Source organism: Sorex araneus, chromosome 1, assembly GCF_027595985.1.
Source record: "Sorex araneus isolate mSorAra2 chromosome 1, mSorAra2.pri, whole genome shotgun sequence".
NCBI classification, from domain to species: Eukaryota; Metazoa; Chordata; class Mammalia; order Eulipotyphla; family Soricidae; genus Sorex; species Sorex araneus.
This window is the reverse complement of record NC_073302.1, coordinates 32,963,081-32,989,447: the sequence shown is the minus strand read 5'-3', so window position 1 is coordinate 32,989,447 and position 26,367 is coordinate 32,963,081. Positions and strand designations below refer to the sequence as shown.

The following is a 26,367-nucleotide window of genomic DNA, read 5'->3' as shown; positions in this document are numbered from 1 at the left end:
GATTACACACAGAAATATATAATGTGAAAACTCTGATGCTCCATAATATTTTAAACCAATTTATAGTTGATGAAAAAGAGTGATGTAAAATATATCAAAAGTACATATTGAGGTCAGATAATATAGGAGGTGAAGTGCTTGCCTTGCAGGCAATCAGCCCTGGTTCAATGTTCAGGGGACCATATGCATAGCATCACATATCATTTCCCCAGTACGGCAAGGGTGATCCCTGAGCACCAAGCTAGGAGTAAGCCATGAGTACTGACAGATGTGCCCCCTCCCCACAGAAAAAGACCCAGTCCATATGAATTGCATTTGATGGCTTTCCACTGCCTAAATCAAGAAAACATTGAATTGAATTTAATTGCAAGTTCAGCATTAAAGCAATATAGCAATGAAATTTTGAAAAGAACAGTAGCTCTGCACGGTAGCACTGTCGTCCCCTTGTTCATCGATTTGCTCGAGTGGGCACCAGTAACATCTCCATTGTGAGACTTGTTGTTACTGGTTTTGGCATATCAAATATGCCACGGGTATCTTGTCAGGCTCTGCCCTGCGGGCGGGACACTCGATAGCTTGCCGGGCTCTTCAAGAGGGACAGAGAAATCAAACCTGGATGGGCCTTGTGCAAGATAAACTCCCTACCCACTATGCTATTGCTCCGGTCCACTAGTGAGGGAAAATGGGGGTATAATATGGCAGCCTACCGATACCCTACAGTGTGTTTTGTGGAGGTTTTAGCCAGTGTGTTGGTGGAATATGTAATTAGACTCATTGAATGCCTACAACTGGATGTAAATCTTCTCCATCTAGCCAAGCAGTAAGAATATAAGCAGTGTTAGCACACCAGATTAAAATTAGCAACAATAACAAGATGCAAAGCAAATGTGAAAAAAAGGTGATGAGTGTGCTTCAGAGACTTATGAGCTCAAGGTCTGTCAGTAGGTAACACTCTCTGCTTATAATTAGGTGTCACAATGATAACACCTTGTAGGAATCCCCTGAAAATAAAATCCCAAATATGGACTTTTTCTCAGGAGGAAGTATAACACTCCTGAATACTTGTGCAGGAAGTATCATAAGGAATAGAAATTTTTTTGATGATAAAATAAGCATTAAGTATCAAGTATAGAGGATTTGTCATATTGTTGGAACTTGTGAGGAGAGATGGGTCTCCTAGGAAAACCTGTGGGAACTTCCTCTTGCAACAAGAAATATTCAAGACTATGAAAGTATTTGGTATTGTGTCTTGTATTTTTCAGTCATTTGATTCCAGATATTTGGAAGGTGGCCACACACCCAGTGGTTCTCAGGACTTCCTTCTGGCTTTGCACTCAGGAATCACTCCTGACAGTGCTCAAGGGACCATATTGTGTGCCAGGGATTGAACCTGGGTTGGCTATGTGCAAGACACATGTCCTGCCTGTTTTACTATCTCTCTGGCCCTAGATCACAAATTCTTAGGTATAATGTGTTTAATATAAAAGTAAAGCAAATAATCATTGAGCATTCACTCTGTGCCAAACACTAGTATAAGCATTTTGTGTCAATTGCCTCATTTCATTTTTATGATATTGGTGAAGTAGATATTATCATTCTCAGTTTTTAGATCAGATGAAAATATAGATGAGAGATTAATTTAAGTACCTTGCCAAAACTTATACAGTGAGTGGTAAATCTTAATACTTTCTGTTACATGGAATTTAGTTTAGGTAAAAACTCAAGTTCTTAAAAGCAGTGTTGGATATTTTTTTTGGTAATACAAGATGAGTTAGAGTTTATAGATTTCTTATAAATTAGCACTTGAAACTTATTGAATAAGGGATAGAGAAGAATTTAACCCATGATTTAATCATTATTATTCTTAGGATGAGACTTAGTAAGATTAACTGTTTTAAAAATATATTTTTAACAATTGGAAGGACCTATTCTATTTTAACAATAGAAAGCTACAAGTACACAAGTTGGTGAAATTAGGAAAATGCATTAAGACACATATTCTTATCCAGTCATTGAACCTCTGTCAATAGCACATGTGGTCTTTGAAATTTAAGTTCCTGTACTGATTTCATCATTCTCTACACTAGATCAATTCCATTGGTGATTCTGTTTCTACTTATTTGAGCTAAAATATAGAATCGTAGTTTGTTGCCTAACAAAAAAGAGCATAATCCTGTTCATTTGCCCTATCGCTGAACAATTGTCAGTCCAAGCCTCAATCTCATTCTCCCTATTGGTGAACAATTCTACTCTCTCTCCTCTCTTGGCTGTTCATTGAATGCCTACAATTGGCATATCTGTTACCATATCTGTCAGTCCACTCCATCTGAACAGCTCTCTCACCTGATGATTCAAGCTTTTTCCAGCACAAAAATAAAAAATAAACCTTTAAAGATACTAATTTACGTATGTTAACAAATGCATAGAAAGTAGCCTGAACAAAGTATCACTGCTAATAATGATACGGCTGGGATCCAGTCCTTGTCAGTCTGGCTATAGACTGTCCTGTTGATCACTAAACCACAATGTCCCACACTTAGTTACATATTATGTAATAAGTATATTAAACAGTAAATGAATGGATTAAATACTATAATCTGAAACTTGTGTGCGTTTTGTTCCTGGAGCCATATGTGATAGTGCTCAAGGCTTATTTCTGGCTCTGTGCTCAGGGATCACTCCTAGGGGGCCATTGTGTTGCTTCATTAGAAAAGACGAGTATCAGAAGATCATATTGTTGGAAAATGTAATTTCAATCATTCTGACACAATGTGGTCATGGTTCTGACCAGAGTCAGCTGTATGTAAGGCAAGTGCTTTAACCACTCTACTATCTCTCTACCTCTAGAACTTTCAACTTTGGATGTTCTTGACCCACAGTAGCATGACAAGCTCTACATATACCTCTAAAGCTAGACCTGTACCTAAATGTACTCTGACTTTGGACTTTGAACAATATCTTTGGACTTGATTTTACATGGTTGGAACCTTCTCCAAGAACTACAGGAACTTCTTTCATGACTTAGTTTTCCCTTTGTCCTTTCCTGCTATAGGATAAGAATAACTGCTCTACTAGCTTCAACCAGTTCTTCTATTTAATTTATTGCACTTTCTATGTGCAAAAATAAGTTTCTATGAAGTGGGTGCTCATGAAGTTGGTGCTCAGAGATCCCAGTTTGGTGACTCTTCACTTCCTTTGGCGTGATTGGGTGAGACATAGAAAAGATGGGTGGATGACTTCAGTTTTTCAGCATCTCCCATGTAGGTCACAGCAAAAACATGCTGAGTAGCCAGTTCCTTTACCTCCATTTCCCAACTATCTGCATTTCCATACTGATTCCAGCATCAAAGTTACCTGGGTATGTTAAAGAGTTATTCTGACTAGACATCTCTATTTCCTGCCCCTTTGGCCTACGTCATTGGTTCTATACACTTAGTATAGTAGAAACACCTGGAGAACACACCAACTTCTGATGTCTGCTTCTTTACTCTCATCCCATCTCACCGCCACTCCCATCATTTGATAATTAAGTCTAGGGAGTAATCTGAGATTTGCATTTCTGAAATGCTTTCATTTGATACTGACGCTGTTGATTTTGAGCCCACACTTGACAAAAAATCACTGATCTGAAGCACAGTTTGCTATCTACATAATCAACCAAGCCAGGCTACTCCTCTACATTTTCATTCACTTAGTGTTTTAACTGATCAACATGGCATGCTTGCAGCATTTTCAGCCTTTCAAGTGCTATCTCATCTGTTTCTCTTGCCTTGAACACTTTTTCTTTCTTTCCATGATGAATGATTTACCCTTTGATGCTCTGTTTTGTTTGGTTTTTGTTTGTTTTGTGAGCTACATCGGCAGCGCTCAGAGCTTACTCCTGGTGGGCACAGGGGACCACATGGTGTGCTGGGGATCCAACCCAGGTCAATCACTTGCAAGGCAAACACCCTACCCTCTGTACTATTGCTCTGGTCCGAGTGGTTATCCTTTTGAGTCCCTCCGTACATACCATAACCTCTGGGAATCCTTATTCTTAACCAACTATTTGGGTAAAATTAATAGCTGCTTCCCCTGGGCTCCTATCACACTTTATTTATGTGTCTTAATATTACTGAGAACCCACCACAATTTTTCATAATTTTTTCATATGTCTTCTGCTATGAAAAACTATAGTTAATGTACATTTTCACCCTCAATGACCAGCAGAGGCCCTGGAGCATAGCAGATACTCAATAAATGTTTGCTGATTAATGATTGGTTAGGTAGAAAGAGACTTTTGGTGGTAAAGAGAAGGGCCTCCGGAGAAGTCTTGAACTTCTCCTAGAACTAGGAAAAACACCTGATAATATGCCAACATTGGCCTTGTTGGACAGAAGCCCATTAGGCAAAAAAATGAAGAATGCCCATCAGCCAACTCTTCTACAATGCCAGACCATGTAAGAGAAGAGACCTGATTGTGAAACAGGAAGATAGGAAAATGTTTCAAATTTGGGTCTTGCTTATTTATCTAGTTTGTCAGGGAGTTTTAGAACTGGTGCAAACTTCCCAGTGAAAGTAGACTCAACAACCTGGCAAAACAGGTTTCAAGTCTGAGGTTCAGAAGGAAGGAGTTTCTTTACTTCTGTCAAGGCCAGAGGAGCAACTGGAAAAATTCTGTCCTTTAGTTTTCCTCTCCTAAACAGGAGCACCTTCCCCGAGCTCTGAGCTTCCAGTGGATGACAGAGCATTGTGAAAGGGTCATTGGGAAAGATCCCAGTTTCCAAAGTAAAAATGCTGCTGCAAATATATGGCATTAGCATGAGGAAGAGACAGATGCTTGGTTTATTGATACTGATATTTCACTATTTTCAAGCATTATTTCTATTCTATCTGGCCTTCGGAATTTTCAGACACTTTTACTTCTGACTTGTGTTGCTTCATTAGAAAAGACTAGGGTGTCATAAGATCTTGTTGGAAAATATCATTCCAATCATTCTGACACAATGTGGTCATAGCCCAGCCACCTGAGAGCTCTCAGACTGAATAGCAACTGTGAGTGAATGAGAGAGACTTCCATCCTTGCTCTTCAAAAGAGGCACTGTGCTTAGAAAAGCCATGTAGTTGAATCACTCGCCTCATGTGAACTTGACTCACAAGTTGTTCTCTGTGACTCAGAGCAGAATGCTACTCAGTGCCTACAGGTCCAGTATGTTTCCAATGTTAGTGCACTTATAATTTTTTCAAAAATGTCTTGTATACATGCATCAAAAGGTCTTTCTGTCGAAACTACCAGTTTTATGTCCTTGGGTGGGCTCTAGGAAAATAATCATTTTGGGCTCCACACAGATACCTTTTTCTTCCTAGTACTAGGGAAAGATATTCTGAATTTCCTTGTAAATCAAGGAGATGAGTTCTTATGCTAAGTGCCCTTTTGGCTCCTTTTCTCTTGTATTAGTGCAATTTCTTAAGAGGGAGGATCAGAATAGCAAAAACGCACCAAGAGGTAGATACTTTGACAATTAAGAATAAAGAACAAAAGCTAGGTGGAAATGAGACTTAATTCTTAGAAAACAAGAGAAAAGGAAGATTTCCGTGGGAGAAGAGGGAGAGAGGAGGACAAAGAAGAAGGACAAACAGGAAGAACAAATTTGGGGAGCCAGAGGTGAGTGCATGGAGTTTTGCATGCATAAAAGTTAATTGGATCTTGTCACAGGAAAACCTTGCATTGTTGATGAGATATCTTCTCATAATCTTCTCCCTTGTGCTGTCGATGATTTTATAATCTCAACATTCTTTTGTAGCTTCTCCTTTTCTGCAGGCTCCACCTTCTCTAAGTAGAACCTTGAATTTCTGCATCTGGGTGGTGCCTCAGTTTCTCTTCTCCAAAGAGCTTAGGATTTGTGTGTGTCAGAAGAGTGTAGTCTTCCTGTCTTTTGACTACTACGGGGCTCCTCTTACATTTTTATTATTTCCTCAAAGTGCATTACCAGGGCCCCCCTACCTATCTGCCTACAACACTCCTTGAGGGGGTTCTACAAACCTTGGTCATGCCCATTAGCTGAGCGTGGGTGTCAGGAGAGAGCTCACATATGTGCTGTTAGTTTAGCACCAGCTTACCTGATTGTTGCCTAGTGGCTTCTGCCTGAAGTGACTGAATTGAACCTGAAGTGCCCAGAGTTCCTCCCTGTAATGCCTGTGAAGGGAGTGATGGAGCTTCCATTCTCTCTCCTCAGGGACTTCGAATAGGCCTCAGATCAAATTCCTTGTCTCCCTTTCTCCTCTCCTATGTACCATTGCCCGAGACACTGCTCTAGATCAGTGTTTCTCTACACTTTACTGACCATGGACCCCCGTCCTTCTGACTGTTTCCTTCCTGGGCCCCTAAACCCAGATTACTGGTTGGCCCCTTAGTCTCATGATGTGACCTTTCCTTGATACGATTTTCACCTGCAGCCTCCTGGAATATCTTGGGGTTTCACAGGGGTCATGTGCTCCTCTGTTGGAAAGTGCATCTCAAGATTAGAAGACAGTCAGCATCTCCCAATTACCTGACTTTAAAGCCTGCCCTGAGAGGCCCTAAAGAATAAAATTGGCCTCAAGAATAAAGTTATTTAGAGATGCAATTTCAGGAGATCTTGAAAGAATGAGGAAGTTGCTAGCAGTTTTCAGGTAATTACAGCTGAGAATTGGATTCTCTCTCCCTTTACCCCATGGTGAATTTGGGATTCTCTCACCACCCACTGCCTGTCCTGTGGCTCTTGTTTTCTCTTATCTATAATTTTCATTTTTAGTTGGTTGTTTCTACCCCTGGAATGAGTTTCTACATTGTCTCAGCTCCTCCTAGAATGGAAGTAGAAACTCCCATTGCATCAGACCAAGTCTTTTCAGTTTTTGCTAAACCCTTGTTAACAAAAAAATCTAATCGTTTCTGCATTAGAAATTTAATTTCTAATTAAAGATATTTTAAGAGAATTTAAATTTAAGAACTTAAATTTAAGAGAACTTTTAAATTTTCCAGAGGCTAAAGGTTAGGGCTGCCTAGGTGAAGAAGTTACAGAATTTTGGTTAATGGCTTTCCCACATCCCCCATAACAGATTTTGGGTTTATACCATAATAGAGGAAATGTTTGCATTTATAGTAAAAGAAACATTTACACATTTGTCTTCTGAAGAGCCTGATTTCAATGAGGTGTCTGGTGAGAATGAAGAGACTAACTACAGAGAGTTACCTCATTCCTGGCTGCCTCACCAGGATGTTATCAGCAGGAGGTGTGCCTGGGAAGTTAGAGCTAACAAAGACTAAGAGCTCCTGCTTTGTGTGGTTGCTATTGTTTTGGCATACTCACTATAGCAGCCTACAAGCTATTCCTGATACCCACTTGATCTGCATGGCTTGGAAATTAATCCAGTCCACCTAAATTTGGGGGAGTCATAGTTCTTATAACCTGAGATAACATTTATGCTCTTCATTGGAAAACAGAAGTCAGCCCTTGTCTCCATTCCGGGTACAAATCTTTATATTTCATTGTAGAAAAGAATTTCAGGAAGGCCAGAGATATGGTGTAAGGAACTTACATTGCAGGGCCAACTCCAGTTTGATCCCTGGTGCTGCATATGGTCCTTGAACACCCAGGGAGTGATCCCTGAGCAGAGTGAGGAGTAATATTGAGCATAGCCAGATGAGGTCTAAATGAGAGAGAGAGAGAGAGAGAGAGAGAGAGAGAGAGAGAGAGAGAGAAAGGAAAAGGAGGAAGGAAAGAAGGAAGGAAGGGAGGGAGGGAGAAAGGAAGGGAGAGGGAAGAAGAGAGGGAAGGGGGGAGGGAGGGAGGGTGAAGGGAGGAAGGGAGGAAGGGAGGGAGGAAGGAAGAAAGGAAGGAAGGAAGAAAGGAAGGAAGGAAAGAAGGAAGGAAGGAAGGGAGGGAGGGAGGGAGGGAGGGAGGGAGGGAGGGAGGGAGGAAGGAAGGAAGGAAGGAAGGAAGGAAGGAAGGAAGGAAGGAAGGAAGGAAGGAAGGAAAGACATGACTTCAAAGAAATGAATTCCTTCCTTCCTTATTTCCTAAGAAGAAAACTTTTAGGAAAGTTTGCCTTTACCCAGATTTTATTCCATGCCTTCCTTAGCCTTGTAAATGCCCCTCTGTCTGTGATCTATTATTCATCTTAAGTATTTACTTACCTTAAGGATTTACTGGATTAATATTCCTCACTGTGTTTGAAAAAAAAAACAGTGTTATTTCTGCTATACTTTGCCTCAGTAGCATCTCATTAAACACAAAATATAACTCTGACATTTTAGTCTGGCTTTCAAGGTCTTTCATAAGGTCTCAAAAAGACTCAAACAATCTCACATTCTAGATTCCCCTACCTAACTTTTCTATTTCAGAACATTGCTAGAATTTTTTTCTACATCTTTTTCTTACCTCAACAGTTTCCTCCATTTCAGTCATTTTCCTGCCATCCTTTAAATGTACCCAACTTTGTCTTGTATAACAGATTAATTATAAGACTTCTTTTCCTTCAGAGTTCAGTAACTTCACCAGTACATTATCAGGTTTTCTTAAGGGAAAAAATGTATTTTTTACTCTGCATTTTTAAATTCTTTTTAAAAAATTTTTTATTAGAGAATCACTGTGATATACAGTTACAAACTTATGAACTTTTGTGCTTGCATTTCACTCATACAGTGATCATTTACCCATCCCTCCACCAGTGCCCATTCATCTCCACCAATGATCCCAGTATCCCTCTCACCACCCCCACCCCATCCCTCAGCACCCCACCCTGCCTCTGTGGCAGAACATTCCCCTTTGTTCTCTCTCCTTTTGGGTGTTGTAGTTTGCAATAGAGGTATTCAGTGGCCATCATGTTCGGTCTATAGTCTACTTTCAGCTCGCATCTTCCAACCCGAATGGGTCCTCCCGACACCCTCTACTTGAGGAGTGTCGGCTATTGTTGCTTATTTTTTGGACCATACCCAGCAGTGCTCAAAAGCTACTCCTTGCTGTGCTATGGAACCATGAAATGTTGGGATTGAACCTGGGCCTACCACTTGAAAAGCGTGTTCTCAGCTTTTTGAATTATTCCCCTGCCCCAGAATTATTGTGGTTTTCTTAAATATATTCGATAATTTTTATTATATTTTTCCTGTTCTCTTTTATCATAATAGTTTTTCTTTTTTACTTCTATCATATTCTTTATAATATTTTAATATTTTTACTCCTTCTTGGGGGCCGGAGCGATAGCACAGCGGGTAGGGTGTTTGCCTTGCACGCGGCCGACCCGGGTTCGATCCCCGGCATCCCATATGGTCCCCCAAGCACTGCCAGGAGCAATTCCTGAGTGCAAAGCCAGGAGTAACCCCTGAGCATCGCTGGGTGTGACGCAAAAAGCAAAAAAAAAAAAAAAAATTTTTACTCCTTCTTACCATTGTCCTTTCATGCCTATCTACAATGTCTCTGGACCTATTTTTAGTTATGTTTATACTATACTGTGCTTTTAACAAGGCTTTCATTTATCATCATTTTATTTTTCTTTTATATTTCTTCCTTCCTTAGGCATTGCTAACTCACCATTGAGTCTATAATCTCATGATAATTACCCCCATCTGAAATTTGATAGCTTTTCTTTGATCTCTTTGTAATACCTTTATTAAGGTTTGCTTGAACCCTTCCTTCTTTATTCTATTCTTTTTAGCTAAATGGTCTTAATCTAGTTGTGTCTTTCTGTTGTGGACTTTTCATTTTGTTTAATTTGCTTGCTGTACTTTTACAACCATTATGTAGAAACCTCAAGTTGGCGTCTGTCTGATTATTCTTTATTTGTGCCACTAATATTAGAAGAATATTTCAGGTGGAATGAAAAATGCTGCTAAGTTGGAACATTTTGCAGTTTGGATTGAGCCTTGCTGTCCCAAACGCCTTGTCACAAAGTCAGTTGTTTTATTTCTCTTATTTTTGAACACATGCCTTCAATTTCTGTCATTCAAATTGCTGATGTGGCTCTCAGCCAAGTGTCTAAGTCAGATGTCTTCAGGGTCAATGATCTGAAGTCTCTTGCTTCTCATCTGTGTCTCACCCTGTTCTCTGGCGGCCTCTGGAAACTACATGGTTATGCACTGGACCGAAGAAACAGTCACTTGGCTTTGCTTTTCTTTTCAGATCCCTCCTGCCTGCAGATCTGTTGGGAAATGACCTACTTATTTTATAACCTGCTTGTGCCCCCAGATCTCACCGCTTCAAACAGATTGACTTTTCAACAGTTCTTTAGGGCTGTGGCCCTTGTTCTTGGTTAAAAATGCTTCCTGCTTGAGTTCTGAGGAGGTCTATGTTCATTCCCAAGCTTACAGATCTCACAGTAATGGTTATCTGTGCTTCAAAGTTGGCCAGTGTTACGATTCCCAATTAAATAAAATTTTGTCTCTAATGGAATTTTTTAATGTGTAATATCTAAGAAAATAGAGTAACATGAAAATGCCATGGTCTAGATAGGATATTTTTAAAGGTCAAATCAGCTGAAAAGAAAGTCATGTGCAGCTAATAGAAAATAATCTATGAATTACCTAATTGGCATTTGTTCCTATTATGAGCTGGCTGTGTAAAACATTGTAGGGTTTTCAACCATTTTACACCTATAGAGAGGCACAGTCTGAACTGTCAAAGACCACTGTTCTAGATGAATATTTGAACTTGTGACAGTACAGTCTTTTTTGTAGCTTTATTTTTTGTCATCCTTCCTTAAGATTATGTAGGGATATCAACTATGTTGTACATATACTACTAATACCCTCTTGCTGGATTCTCATTTACCATTGTATACTCTACAGGGAAATAATAAAACATGGCTTCAGAATCTTTCCCGACACAAACTTCAGCATTTTCCATGCTTATTCAAAATAGGGCCAGGGAGATGCAAAGAGGTCAGGGTACATGTTTACCATTCACAAGACCCTGGTCAAACCTCAGCACCTGGCACCACATGGCCTTTTCCGGTACTAATATGTGGGGACTCTTGTGACCTGGCCCCGAGCACTTTCAGGGTTGCCTTGGTAGCCCCCAGCATGTCAGGGCCTCAGGATCACTTTATCCTTGAACCCTACCAACTGAATCAACCAGACAGATTGACTGAATATTACCAAGAATGGCCCTGAGGCCCCTTGAATCCTTCTTAAGGAGATCTCACCAAAATTATATTCAAGATAAATGAAAAGCAATCTTCATATTCTCTCTGTCTAACATTGTGACGCTTGATTGAACAGTATTCCTGGAACAATGATGAGCAGGCAGAAATGCAAAATTATGCAGAGAAAATGAGATTTCCTCACTTTCAAAAGGTTCTATTTACTGATTTCCTATGCTGTTTTGATAGGGCTATTGACATTCAGTTTAAACATTTATGGACATACTATTCTGGGTAATATTATGGACTGGGATAAGGAGATTAATGCATAGAAGCTCTGTCTTCAAGGGGTTAGCCAATTTGTCTATTGGTTAGTTATTAAAATCTTCCTGTGACAAATACAATGCCGGATACTACACTGAGCATACTAGAAAATGGCCTTATTGTAATGGAACATATAGTCTAAAAGGGAATATGGGAATTTAAAACATATAATGGTTAACTTATTATAAGTACATAAAGGGCTTCAGGGTAGTACATGTCAAAGCTATTTGACATGTAGTTCTGATTTTCTGTGGGGAGGGAGCTTTACCTCTACTAATGGACCGAGCTGCAGAAACAAATAAAATTTGGCATGACACACATGATGAAAGAATTATGTATAAGACACAAAAGTAGTACCAAATACGCAATGATTAGTTTGGTTTTATGCAATCAGAGAAGCCCACGGGAAAACCAAAAGGATGTTCTTAGTAAATGAACAGGATGTGACTGGGAGAGGAGATCAAGAGAGATGCTTTCCAGATAGTGGAGTTCAAAAGCAGAGAACCACTCTTGTTTTTGTACACACTATAAATCACCTTTTATGGTAATGAAGATTTCTTTAAAACATATAAGGGCTGGAGCAATAGCACAGCAGGTAGGGCATTTGCCTTGCACGTGGCCAACCTGGATTTGATTCCTCGTTGGGAAGGATGGGTAAAGAGATGCTTCTAAAATCTCAGGGGTAGGATGAATGGAGACGTTACTGAGACCGCTCAAGAAATTCGACGATCAACGTGATGATGATGATGATGATGATGATGATGATGATGATGATGATGATGATGATGATGACATCAATCTGGGAAGTAATGTAAAACACATGCCTCAGTTTTTATCATCTTCATGTAGGGAGCTAGGCCATTTTTATTCCAACATACATTGGTTGATGTCTACTTCAATAAAGTTTTTATTCCTTGATGTTTCCAATCCACCTTGTAGGCAATCAAGCAGTAATAGAAAAATTATGCTCAGCTTAGGAGATTTTGGAACACAGAAGTTAGGAGTTGGAGGTCTGAGAGATAGTACTGGAGTTGAGATGTTTGCCTTGCATGCAGCCAACACTGGCTTGATCTCTGATCCTCTTATGGTCTCTTGAGTACCACTAGGAGTGATCCCTAAACACAGAACCAAGAATATATAAGCCCTGAGCATTGTCTAGTGTGCTTTCTTTCCATGGAAGTGCTGAGATTATGTATGTATAAAATTGTTATTAACAGTAAATCACAGGACTTCAATAAATATTATTGTTACTAATAATAATGAAGATTTGGGAGTTGGGGCAGATCGACTAACATGGTAAGGTTTGGGAATGATTCACTTGGTACCATTAAGGTACCAACAACTTCTGTAACTTGAAAGTCTGGCCCTATTACTGATTGAGAAAAAGTACAGGGTAGAACAGATGAACCATTACTCTTTTAAAAGTAGGAACCAATTCCTGTAGTTATCAGGAGGCTTGTGGAACTCTCCCAGTGATGTTTAAGCATGGTTATGTTTGGGAGCTACCAGAATTACACCCAGTGGTTTTGTGGGTGTGGGGGTCATTGCAATTTCATGTAATAGTGGTAGGCATGCTAAATTTAATTCATATCTTTACCATATTATGCTTAGTTTCAGATTTTAAATTGTGCATAAATAGCAATCTATAAGATAAAAACCTCCTTCCCATATTATGTATATATTGATAGCATGATAGCATAATTTTATGTCTGACTCTATTTTAATAGATGTAGATGGTATTCTTTTAATCCTCAGACTTTCTTAAGAGCACCTAGAAATGAAAGTTTACTATAAAAATTTTGGGTTATACAACTAAGGATATAGAAAATTTAAAAACTATGAAGTTACACTAGGCATATAAGGAGTGAAACTATACGTGCCAAAAACATATCCTTGCAGAAGTCATATCTTTGTCATACAAAATCTGAACTCTCTTATTATAGTCTCAAATGTAGGCACTTTTCACAAGTGGGTTCGTGAGAAATGCCTATCTCTTGGTGTTAACAATTTTCATGGTCATTTAGGTTGCCTGATTTTTCCAGACCTTCTCTGAGGTTTATATCTAACTGAAAATGATTTGCCCCCCTAATCACACTAACCACCTTATTTCCTTGGCTAAGTGAGGTGAAGTGGGAGACTGCTATCAGGATCATAAGTCTGTAGTTATGGTTCATCTTTTGCACATATATCACTTTGGATATTTCTTAAGTTCTTATGGAGCAATAATGGTTTGTGGAACAAAAGAGAGTTGCTGAAAAAAAAGAGAGAAGAGCCAAAGAGACTGAGTCAGAGCTTTAGTGCTGAAGAACAAAGAACAGAGTACCTGGGGGTGAGTGAGGATGATGAAGTAGCCGCTCCCACAAACAAGCACTAAGGAATTTAAAGTGCCACATCCTGGTGGTATAAAAAGGCTATGGTAGGGATTGGGCTGGTTTGAATTGAACAACTGTCATGTTCCAAGCTTTCTGTGGATAGTTTAGCCTTTACATCTCACTTTCTAGGAACAGTCTGAAAGCTGCACCCTTCAGTGACAAGATTGTGGCATAGTACGGAACAGATTGCATAACCTTTTTCCTTCTAGTGTTTTCCATAGTGAAATAGTTTGGTGATCTCCATCTCCAGGGGTTCTTGTAAGCACCACATGAAGGCATCTATGGAAAAGCCTTGTTTGGCTCTTGTGCCATGTGCACCTTTAGCTCTTGTTTGGGGAACATTTGGTAATTTACTGGTGTAATCAATATTGTAAAAGCATGGTGCTTAAGAAGAAAGAATTCACACAGAAATGTACTTTATAGTTGTAAATGATCACTCTGCACAAGAACTGAGTGTTGAAAGTAGGTAAAGGGATATACATGATAACCTTTCAGTATTGCAAACCATAATGACCCAAATGAGAGAGAGAAACAGAGATAGAGAGAGAGTAGGAGGGAAACTGGGGACATTGGTGCTTGGAGCTGTACACTGGTGGAGAGATGGGTCTTAGAACATTGTATGACTGAAACCCAATCAATAATGAATAGCTATGTAATGCTCTATCTCACGGTGATTCAATTTTTAAAAATGCACTTTATAATGTAATGAGTCTTCAAACTTCTGTTAATAAATAAGGATTCTAAATTCCATGATGTTATATGCATAACAAATGTGAGAATTTATAATATAGCCTTTAAGGCTGTTAGAAACAATTGTCTATTTATCACAAACCATGCCAAGAACAGCAAAGAACTTAAGTTTCATGGAGAGCATAAAATTGGACAAATTCCTAGATAAAAGACTTGTAATCTTATTAGTTATTGGGATTCCATAAATATTTATGCAAAAATCATAGGACTGGAAAGAACTTAAAGATAAATGCAAATGTGATTTAAAAAAATCCTTAACTTTCTATTCACTCTAACCTCTTGTGAGTATTCAAAATGTCATTGAAATATTAAAAAAAATTGTTAACCACTTTACTGTGACAAGTTGTCTAGTTGGATGGTTGACTGGATATAAAACATTATTCCCCTTCAGCTATTAAAGCTGTCCTTGAAAAGGAATCTCTTTCAATTTCCTTCAAGATCACTTGTGCTTCAGTGAATTGTGTTAAAGCACTTTGCTTTTGGTAATTTCACTTCATCAGCCTGGTTTTTTCGCTCTTGACCTATAAGAGATATGAGTGGAAAGTTTCTAACTGAATTGCACTGTCAGCTGAATGTATGACTTTCTGATCACCAGAGCTGCCCTCGAATGGAACTGGCTATAAGAATGCTTCTGTTCAAATACATGCTCAATAAATGGTAGTTAGCATGTTAACTCAGATACTGCCAAGATGTTCAGATTCCAGTAAACTTAAGAGAAGACTTAGATTAACACAAATGTTGGGATCTCCTTGTAAACTTGGAAGTAAGTACAATGACATCAAGCCACAGTGCAGTCAGAAACCATTAGATTTACTTCTATTTATGTTTCTGTGTGTTTTCATACACTATGTAAATGACTTTAATAAACTGGATTTTACTTGTTGTAAATTTTGCTCTTGTGTAACATTAAATGAGTTATACAATCATTCATGACTTCTTTCCATATCTGTAATATGGCAATATTAATAATAGTACCTGGCTTAATAAGATCATTGTGGGAATTCCTTTTTTATTTTTAAATTTTACTTTCGTACAGTTCACAATAATTGATTACACTCAATATTTCAACACCAATCCCACCACCATTAAACCTTCCCCCTACCACTCAATCCTGCCCACACAGGTAGATGCTAGGTAATTCTGTATTGCTTGTTATGAATAGTATAAGATGTCTGTAATGGTCTATTGTAAAAAACTAAAGAACGCCGAGGGGCTCGAGCACTGGAGGGCTCTCTGGGTGGCTGTCTCACCACCCGCATTCGGTGCCCCGGAACCGCTGTGTGTGCTGTCGGTCGAGGGCAGGCGACGGAAGGAAGAAGGTCAGACTGGTTGCTCGATCAGTTTATTTCATTCTCTCTCCGCTTCTCTCCCGCTCTCGTGGATCTGGCCCCCGTGGATCTGGCCCCCCAACCCATTCTTACAGCCTAGTTAAATCTCCACAGCATGAGGGGGTTGGGGCATACACATAGGTGTGGTCACCATCAATAGGGTAAGGTCCTTTTCCCTTAGGGGATGCTTCTCCTAGGACTTAATTCTCTTTCAGCAGGAGGATCCACCCAAGGGCGGAGTCCCATGAATGTCTTTCTCTTCTCCTCAGCCAGCAAACATATAAGAATTCATAATATTAATTATTTTGTATGGACACAATAAGAGATGCATTAAAGCTTATAGAATTGCTCTCCTGGGGCCATCTCAATCTCAGACTACAGTGCTCAGGCCAGATCAGTTTTTCCTATCCCTGGCAGGGTCCTAGTCTCATAATTACTATTGGATCATGATAGCATTTGTCTATGATCAAGCTCTTAATTTATAGTTAAGAATTAGGCACTTTGGCCAGGCCCATCTCGATGCCAGGGTAGCACATAACTCACCGCTTGCCCTGAATCCTTCCTGTCCCACGTCGGGGACCCTGCTTTGGGGTGCTAGGAACTGAGGGCAACTGAGGCTTAAGTGGAGAAAGCAGATGCCTGGGAGGGAATAATATTCGAGGCCAATTAATTCCCAAGTTATAAAAACATAATATTGTCTTCTTGTGTCTATACAAAACAGTCATAGCTTTAAAGTAAATTATTCAATAGGCACGAGAAGAGGAAAAAGGCAATATTAACTTAAATAATATAAATTCAGTATCCTAGGAAGGTCTGACCTTGCAAATTAGCAGAGTCAGATTAAGGGAAAGCCGTGGATTAACTCTTTTGGGGAAGAGAGCATGGAGAAGTGATTATAGCTAAACAAAGGGATGGGAGAGATTCGGGAACACCTTGATGGGTGTGACTGGGGTAAGCCTAAACTCCAGGGAAAACCGGGACAAGCTACTTGTGGCAAGGAGGGAAAGGACAAAGTAATGTCATCCTACAGTCTATCTCACAGTGATTCAACAAAAAAGCAAAAAAAAAAAAAAAATAGTATGAGATATCACACTCGGTATCATAAAAATTTAAGTAACTGGGATCCAAAGCCATCCCAACTTCTACAAATAATAGGACTGAAAATAGAATAATTTTTTTGTTATATCATATGGAACTAGGTATCCATCAGATAAGTTTTGGGGTGCAATTTTACACCCAGGTATACTCTGTGAGGAAATTAGCTTGACAGTGTTTGCCCCACCCCTCAAGCAGGAGTATCTTCTGCTTTACTTCTGTCCTAATCCTGATGTAGGGTTTGAGACTACACCAGATTGTGTTAACATGATAAAGGCCTTAAATAAAAATTCTTGAGCTAGAAACAGTTTTGGCTCATCTATAAGTTAGACGAAAGTACCTGACTAAGTGACTTTCTTAGGGGAAAGCAAATGATTTTAGTTGCTGGATTTATTTACTTATTATATATAGACCTTGTGAATTTTATACCAACAGAATACATGCATTTATTTTCAATCAACACATTTTAAAAATTAGAGCACTATGATTTACAAAGTTATTCATGGTTGAGTTTTAGACATACAATATTGCAGCACCAATCCCACCACCAGTGTCAGCTTCCCTCCACCAATGTCCCAGGTTCCCTCCTGTATCCATCAGCCCCCTTCCCACAACTCCCACCACTGCACTGACCCCCAGTCTGCCCTCTTGACAGGTTCTTTTCTAAATTTGGTTGTTACGATGAATAATGATATCATAATGGGGACACGATATTAATTTTTGCTTCTGGCAGATTGGATACCCAACTGTGGCCAGATTGTCTGAAAAAAAAACCAGAATATTAATTCTTCCCATACATGCATGTTTTTATACTTATTTCTCCCCCTCCTTGTTTTGGAACCATTCTGGAAAATCCTCTTTAGCATGAAATACTGAACTTGAAGAAATTAGATGTATTTAGTTACTAGGTTTAGGACACCCTAGTGTCAACCTCACAATTGTTTTTGATATTTACCTTTGAGTGATTTCTAAAATCATTGGATCTTGACCTTCCACTTTGCCCACATGACCTATCTCTGAGTTCTGCAGGCTGTTACTATTTTCTTAGGTGCCCAGATGGGTTTGCTCTATGTTAAGGAGAAAGTGGTTAATTAAAGGCTTTAGGCAGAACCCACAAGTACTTTTTAATTTTTCTTTCTGTTTGGTTCATCGCTTCCCTTATCTCATTATTCCCATTTCTCTTCCAAGGCTGCACCAGCTGAAATGTAGCCTGCATAAACCTACCTGCTTGACTGCCTTGATTTATCTGTAAGAAATGAAAAGAAATTAACATATATTCAAATATGAAGATCTTCTGAAAATAGAGGCGAACAAATTAGGTGTCCTGGAAATTAACCAAGGCTCAGTAATTAATAATCTTTTAATCAGGGTGAATAGGAGAAGGTGTAATCTGGATTCCTAATGTTCTCTAAAATTGCTCCTTTTTACTAAATAGACTCTTATCGTAGTTTTTCTCTAACCATTGTGTCTGGACACTGAAGAGCAAAAGTGATGTTAACTAGACAGCTGAATTAGAAGTGCTTTCAGTCAACAGATGTTTATAGAGCAGTTGCCATATGCTGAAAACACTACCCACATCAGGTGTTCAATCTCTTCACAATTACCACAGTACAGTCAAAACAATGCAAAAGAATAGACGCACAGCAAATCACTTTATCTAGTTTGCTCCCTTAGTTTTAGTAATGACCTCGGTCCATATTTCATCTGGACTTTTTCATCTAGAGGCTTATCCAGACAGAAAATGCTGCCATTCTGGTGCCATCCTAGTGATATCAGGCTGGTGTCTACATTGTTAGTGAGGTTCCCCAAGTTCTGTTCTGTAGACAATGCTAGCAAAGTACAGAGAAAAGAGGGCACCTGGCTGAAAGCCCAGGAACAGGAGGAACTTCATATCCAAGGTTCTTTGGACAGAGAGCATAGTCAGTCAGCAATCACATGCATTTTAGTGTACTCATCTGCATCCTTAACCAGCTCCAGCCTGTGGAACAAAAAACATTAAATTTGTGGAGCAATTAGTATCAGCCTTTGAAGCGTGTTCCAGTGAGATAAAAATAAAGAGAGCGAGGGCCTGTAAAGACAGGCATTGAATGGATCTCAGTTCAGGAGTGAGTGATGAAAGTCCTTTTATGATTCGGGAAAACTTGGGTATTGTATTAAGAAATCAAAACCCCTGGATCCTATTTGTACTTTAAAAAGAACCAGTACATTAGAGAGTAAACTGACCATTATCCGGATAGCTGATGACCGAGGTCATGGATTAATCTACTTGTTTTACTTTTTGGCATTTTTCATTTGTTTTATGGGGCCACATTTAGTGGTGTTTGGGGCTTTCTCCTAGTTCTGTACTCAGAGATTATTTCTGATGGACTTGGAAGACCATGTGTGTTGCTGGGGAATCAAACCTAGCTTGGCCATATGCAAGGAAAACACCCTGTCTACTATACTATTGCCCCACCCCCCACCTCTTTTCATTTTTATGGAGAAAAAAATGGTGTCATGACTAAATTTATTTTCTTTAGGATCTGATGCAAATGTTATAAAACTCAGCACTGACACAGTTCTCAGTCATCCTTGACAATCTGCTTAATTTTTTTATAACTTCAAAATGTAGTTTATAATTCGAATTAGAATACTGTATCAAGTAAATGCTATATATGTGTGTATATATGTATGTGCATTCTTCTATTGCCATCATTCCTTTGAGTCTTTATAAGTTTGAAAGCTTACAGAAGTATTTTCACTAATGAAAAGGGACAGGGAATTAAAACTCAAAGTACTTAGTGTTTGGTATTAAAATACATATATATTATATAATATAATCACTTGTATCACTTGTACCACTTGTCATCCCATTGCTCTTCAACTTGCTTGAGCGGATGCCAGTAATGTCTCCAGTCGTCCCTGTCATGTGCTAGTGAAGCCCAGTGGCATCTGCTCGTTCCAGGAACACGAAGAGCATCAAACTGTTCATTCATGATCTTGACGAAGAAGTCCAACCATCTCGGAATGCAGCAGTTATGTGTATCTGGGTTGAGAACTTAACATGATGAATGACTTGGTGCCAGAACTGCGCAGGAGGAAGAGAGCAGCGTGGAACGCCTTCAAGAGCATTGAAGAAGTGGTTAAGAGGATGAAGAACCTCTGGCTCTGGGCACATGTTTTCAACTCCACCGTTCTTCCTGCACTAACATATGCCTCAGAGACCTGACCCCTAAGAAAACAGGATGAGAACACGCTATTCAGGTCTCCTAAAGAGGAATCAAAAGAGCTATGCTTGGAGTATCACATTTCAGGCAAGTGAGAGAAGGAATCCAGAGTTTCAACCTCTGTTGACAATCGAGGATCAGGGATGCTGCCTTGTCTGCCAAGGCATTGAAAATAGTACGGGCGGACACATATTGCGATTTGGAAATGACCACTGGACTAGAGCCTTTACCGACTGGATGGGATGTCAAAAGAACGTCAAAAGAACACCTGGAGGGGCTGGAGCGATAGCACAATGGGTAGGGGGTTTGCCTTGCACACAGCTGATCCAGGTTCAATTCTAGTATCCCATATGGTCCCCTGAGCAATGCCAGGAGTAATTCCTGAGTGCACAGCCAGGAGTAACCGCTGCGCATCGCCGGGTGTGAACCCCCCAAAAAAAACAAAAATAAAAAAAAAGAATGCCTGGCCACCCACCTACGAGATATAATATAATAATATATATAATTATATATATACATAAGCATTTAGTAAATTTCACAAGTAGTTGGCAGGTCAACTAGAAATTAATTGCTAGTTGTTTGATATCATTAATTTTCCTTTAATTAATATTCATAGTGATTTTGCTTTATTCATAAGGTCTTCTACAGATAAAACCATTTAGTATGGCCAGTACTCACTGAATGCCTTCTTGCTATCTATCTCAACATTAGGGGTTGGTGAAGTGAGAGAAGGAATTGGAGTGAAAGCAACTCTTTACCCGCCTCTTCCACAATTCTTGGAACAATTATATGTTCTCATCTTTTGTCATTTTAGCATTGAGCAAGGTGCTGTGAGTGGCATGAAAGTTTTTAGTCAGATCGCCCTTGTAGCTTGTAACCTGGAAGGAAAGATAACCAATATACATAATAAAAGTTAACCTACAACTTTAAGAATTGAAAGACAAGATGGGAAAGGAAAAGATAACTCTTGGACTGGAAAGGATAGAGCAAAATTGCCATACTCCATCCTGTCATTGTCCTAATGTTGCTGGTGATTAAACAGCAAATCAATGTTCTGGATAAGCACATATGGCTTATTGAAGATCAAAGCATGAATATTGGAAAGGAGACACAGACAGACACATAGGTTGAAGAAGGATATGTGAGAGTTGAAAGGCAAAAAGAAAGGGACACACACACACACATACACACATATTTAGCAACCCAATTTCTGTGGGGAATATATTTCCAGTAAGGTATTGATTTTGTTATTCTTTAAGTATGGTATTTTACAGGAAGTAATTTTAAAGAATACGTAATTTCATACTATTCCCAGTTTTGGGTCAGATAATGGCTGAGAGGACACAATGAGAATTCATGAGGAAAGACTGAAGAGGCTGCAGGTAACTAAAAGTAGAAAAAACAAAACCCTTTATCACTACTGGACCATTTATAATAAAAATGTATTCATTTGAGGGCATTTATTAAAGAAAGAAAAGCAGTGTAACATTTCCATGACTCCTACTTTAATCAGTTACTAAATCTTATATGCTCTTCTCATTCACATTTGAATTCACTCATCTGTCTCTCTCCTAAGCCACAAGCCCACCTGAGCCACCTCTTCCTGTTGAACACAGGATCATTGGACTGGCCACCTAACCATGCTAATTCTTATTCCACTTTCCTAAACCACTCTTCTCTCCTGAATAATGCATAGTAAAAGCAAGTGGTAGTTTTCTTTTTTTTTTTTTCTTTTTAGGCCACACCTGGCTCTGCACAGGAGTTACTCCTGACTCTGCACTCAGGAATTATCCCTGGCAGTGCTCAGGGGACCATATGGGATGCTGGGAATCGAACCCGGGTCGGCCGCTGCCGCGTGCAAGGCAAACGCCCTACCCGCTGTGCTATCGCTCCAGCCCCTATAGTTTTCTTTCTGAAGCCTTTTAACAGTTTACAGTTATTCTTAAAAGTAAGTCCAAGGAAGTCGTCTGTCGGCGGACCGGAAAGTATCTGGAGACTGGGAGATGGCATTTCTGGAGGCCTTGGTCCCAGGCCGACCCGAGGCCCTGGCGCCCCCGCGGTAGACAGGAGCAGAGAAGGGGGCTCCAGATCCCGACGTGAAGCGTGTCGGGGGTTGAACCGGGGCCTCAGTAGGGATCCTGGGACTCCGACGGGCCCTGTTGGCTCCGCTCCCTGCCGGGACTGTGAGCTGCCCTGGCCCGGGCTGCCCCAGAAGCCGGCTCGCGGGGATGGAGGGCTCCAAGACGTCCAGCATCACCATGCAGGTGAGCTCCGTGTGCCAGCGCTGCAGCCAGCCCCTGAAACTGGGCACAAGCTTCAAGATCCTGGACCGTGTCACCCTCCAGGAGTTCACAGCTCCATTAATTGCCACAGCCCAGGTGAAACCAGGAGAGACCCAGGAAGAAGAGGCCAACTCAGGAGAGGAGCCATTTATCGAAACTCGCCAGGATGGTGTCTCTCGCAGATTCATGCCCCCAGCAAGGATGATGTCGACAGAAAGTGCCAATAGTTTCACTCTCATCGGGGAGGCATCCGACGGCGGCACCATGGAGAACATCAGCCAGAGGCTGAAGATCACTGGGGACCTTTTTGACATCATGTTGGGCCAGACAGATGTGGATCACCCCCTGTGTGAGGAATGCACAGACACTCTCTTAGACCAGCTGGACACTCAGCTCAACATCACCGAAAATGAGTATCAGAACTACAAGCGCTGTTTGGAGATCTTGGAGCAAATGAATGAGGATGACAGTGAAAAGTTCCAGATGGAGCTGAAAGAGCTGGCATTAGAGGAGGAGAGGCTGATCCAAGAGCTGGAAGTTGTGGAAAAGAACCGCAAGATAGTGGAGAAATCTGGAGAAGGTCCAGGCTGAAACCAAGTGACTGGATCAGGAGGAAGCCCAGTATCAGAGGGAGTACAGTGAATTTAAACGATAGCAGTTGGAGCTGGATGATGAGCTGAAGAGCGTAGAAAACCAGATGCGTTATGCCCAGATGCAACTGGACAAGCTGAAGAAAACCAACGTCTTTAATGCGACTTTCCACATCTGGCACAGTGGACAGTTTGGCACGATCAATAACTTCAGCTTGGGTCACCTGCCCAGTGTTCCTGTGGAATGGAATGAGATCAATGCTGCTTGGGGCCAGACCGTGTTGCTGCTCCATGCCCTGGCCAATAAGATGGGTCTGAAATTTCAGAGGTATCGACTTGTTCCCTACGGAAACCATTCATATCTGGAGTTTCTGACAGACAAATCTAAGGAGCTGCCATTATACTGCTCAGGGGGGTTGCGATTTTTCTGGGACAACAAGTTTGACCATGCGATGGTGGCTTTCCTGGACTGTGTGCAGCAGTTCAAAGAAGAGGTGGAGAAAGGCAAGACACGTTTTTGTCTTCCTTACAGGATAGATGTGGAGAAAGGAAAGATTGAAGACACAGGAGGCAGTGGTGGCTCCTATTCCATCAAAACCCAGTTTAACTCTGAGGAACAGTGGACAAAAGCTCTCAAATTTATGCTGACAAATCTTAAGTGGGGTCTTGCTTGGGTATCCTCACAATTTTTGAATAAGTAAATTGCTTTTTCCCTAGGGGGATTTTTGCCTTAAAGGCTTTACATTTTGTTTGAGGAGTGGAGGAGGAAAGAGTTTTGGGGCTAGAGCGATTGTACAATGGGTAGGGTGTTTGCTTTGCATGCAGCCGACCTGGGTTCGATCCTCAGCATTCCATATGGTCCCCTGAGCACTGCCTGGAGTAATTCCTGAGTGCAGAACCAGGAATTCCTGAGCATCACCAAGTGTGACCCAAAAAGAAAAGTTTTAAAATTTGGGTACTATAAAACACATGTTTACAATACCAAAAAGAAAAAAATATCAACAAAAGTCACTTTATTTTAAAATACTGTGACAGTTTCCAAGACTACAACCTGACATGTATAGCTACCAGCATTTGTTACAGCTTTCACTCCTGATTCCATGCCCCTTTTTCCCTCCTCTCTCCTCAAAACTAATTTAATTTTTTTTTGTTTTTTAAACTAAGTCGAATTAAGATTGGTGTGTTTTCACTGGGTTTTATCTCTCTCAACTTCCTGAATTTCCAATATGAAATAGAAACTTTTGTTTCCACTGATATGTATGATGAAGTGTGTGAGACAGTCAAATGAAGAACACAAAAGGTTTGCCTCATCACCATGTGTTATGATGAGCATCTTGAAATTGAGCACTTCCCTGGGTTCTAGTAGTGGATGTCTACTGTCTCTGTATTATAGACATGAAATGGTGTATCATGCTGTCTGAGACACTATGGAGAGATTTAATTATTTGTAATAAATGATATACTGCAGTCTGAAAAAAAAAAGTAAGTCCAAATGTCTAACATTGTCTGCCTAGCCCTGTACTCTTGGTTCATTCCCTCCCCTGGACTCATTTGACTAATTACCTGTGCTCTTTCAGTCAAAATCTCATATTTCTCTCATTTTAGGAGCTTTTCATGTGCTATTGCCTCAGACAGGAATAAATTTCTCACTCACTCTCTCAATTCTAAAGATTCTTTGAGGAAGGTTTCTTGTACTTCTTGAATATATCCATTCCCTGTTATAGGTTTCATACAATATGTTAAACAAATGGTAGAGTACTTGCTGTGCATATTTTGGACAGCAGCTGAACAAGGACGAGGAGGAGGAGGAAGAGAAAAGAAAATAAATTGTGTGTGTGTGTGTGTGTGCGCGCGCGCGCGCATGTGTGTTTGTGTGTGTGTGTGTGTGTGTGTCCGTATGTGTGTGCACCAATTTGGGCTCATTTGAACTACAACTGGTGAAAAAAATAAATGCAGTCTCACTTTCTTGTAGCTGCATTAAGATCTAAACATAAATTACTTATATAGTATGTTAGGTGTCAGTGGTTAGGTAAAAAGAAGTACATTTATAATAAGGAGACACAGATTTGCTAGAAGGAGGAATGAGGTTATAATATGAAAAAGATCATCATATCTCTATGCTCTATACAAATCAACTCCAGAAGTCCTACAGTGTCAAATGTAAAACCTGAAACTCTTAAGATATAGCCTTGTATAAAGTCTGCATGGACTAATACCTCCTCAATAAATATTTATCTAGCACACAGGTAGGCAGTATTATGACTACTGCACTCATTGAAATCCTAAAGTTGTTCGGGAACAGACTCTGTGGTATCCTCCCCACTGTGCAGCAGTGCGGACAAACTGAGGGCAGTGTTGATGAGCACTGGACTCTCCACTGCTGAAAGAGAATGCACTTCTGTCTCCTGTTTCCCCTGACACCAACAGGTCTCTGCAACCTCCTGGAGTTAATTCGTTATCAATTAGGAAGGCAGGGGACTTCCAGACAGTGATATTTGAGGGTGCCTAAGAATCTAATGACAAAAACAGAACCATTATGTTCTAGAAAGTTCACCTGAGAATTAATTTGGTAATACAACTTATAGATCCATCTATTTCTGTCTCTTTCTTTGCTTCTCTGTCTCTGTCTGTCTGTCTGTCTGTCTGTCTGCCTGCCTGTCTGTCTGTCTGTCTGTTTCTCTCTCTCTCTCTCTCTTTCTCTCTCTCTCTCTCTCTCTCTCTCTCTCTCTCTCTCTCTCTCTCTCTCTCTCTCTCTCTCTCTCTCTTTCTCTCCCTGCCTGTCTTTGACAAACAAACTGCTTGGCTGCTTGGCTCCTGGGCAGCTTAGCTTTAAATTGGAAAATGCAGCCTTGCTTGACACAGCAACAGTATCACAGCCTCCCTGTTGCTCAGAACAGCTTGTAACATACATCCCTGCAGGCATGACCATAAAGGGCTGGCTGTATAATATCCTGGAATCACCCCTTACACACACACACACACACACACACACACACACACACACACACACACACACACAAACATTCCTGTGCATCTTTTTTTCAAATTCTTGTCTATGGAACATTTCTCTTATTCAGCAATTTCTGAGTCTAGATTTGAGCTTTTTCTCATTTCTCTCCACTTAATTAGTCACCCCAGCTCTTGGATGACTAATTCTGCACAGGAGAATCAGAACAGAATTAAAATGGAAATGTAAGTCTCCCAATGAGAGGGAGCTTGAAAGGGTACTTCCCAGCATTAATAATAGAATCTTTAAGTAATAATAGAATTTTTCCCTTCTAGATCACTACAGAGATACCCAGATTTAAACTGGAGAACACTATCTA

The 26,367-nt window shown here is 40.2% G+C and overlaps 1 protein-coding gene and 1 pseudogene across 1 annotated transcript in view; both read left to right on the top strand.

Annotated features, from left to right (window-relative positions):
* PLPPR1 (phospholipid phosphatase related 1) overlaps nt 1-26,367 on the top strand; it is a 290,512-nt gene that overhangs the window by 107,694 nt on the left and 156,451 nt on the right. The gene's annotated exons all lie outside the window — the stretch shown is intronic.
* On the top strand, nt 22,148-23,769 carry LOC101539899 (beclin-1-like; annotated as a pseudogene).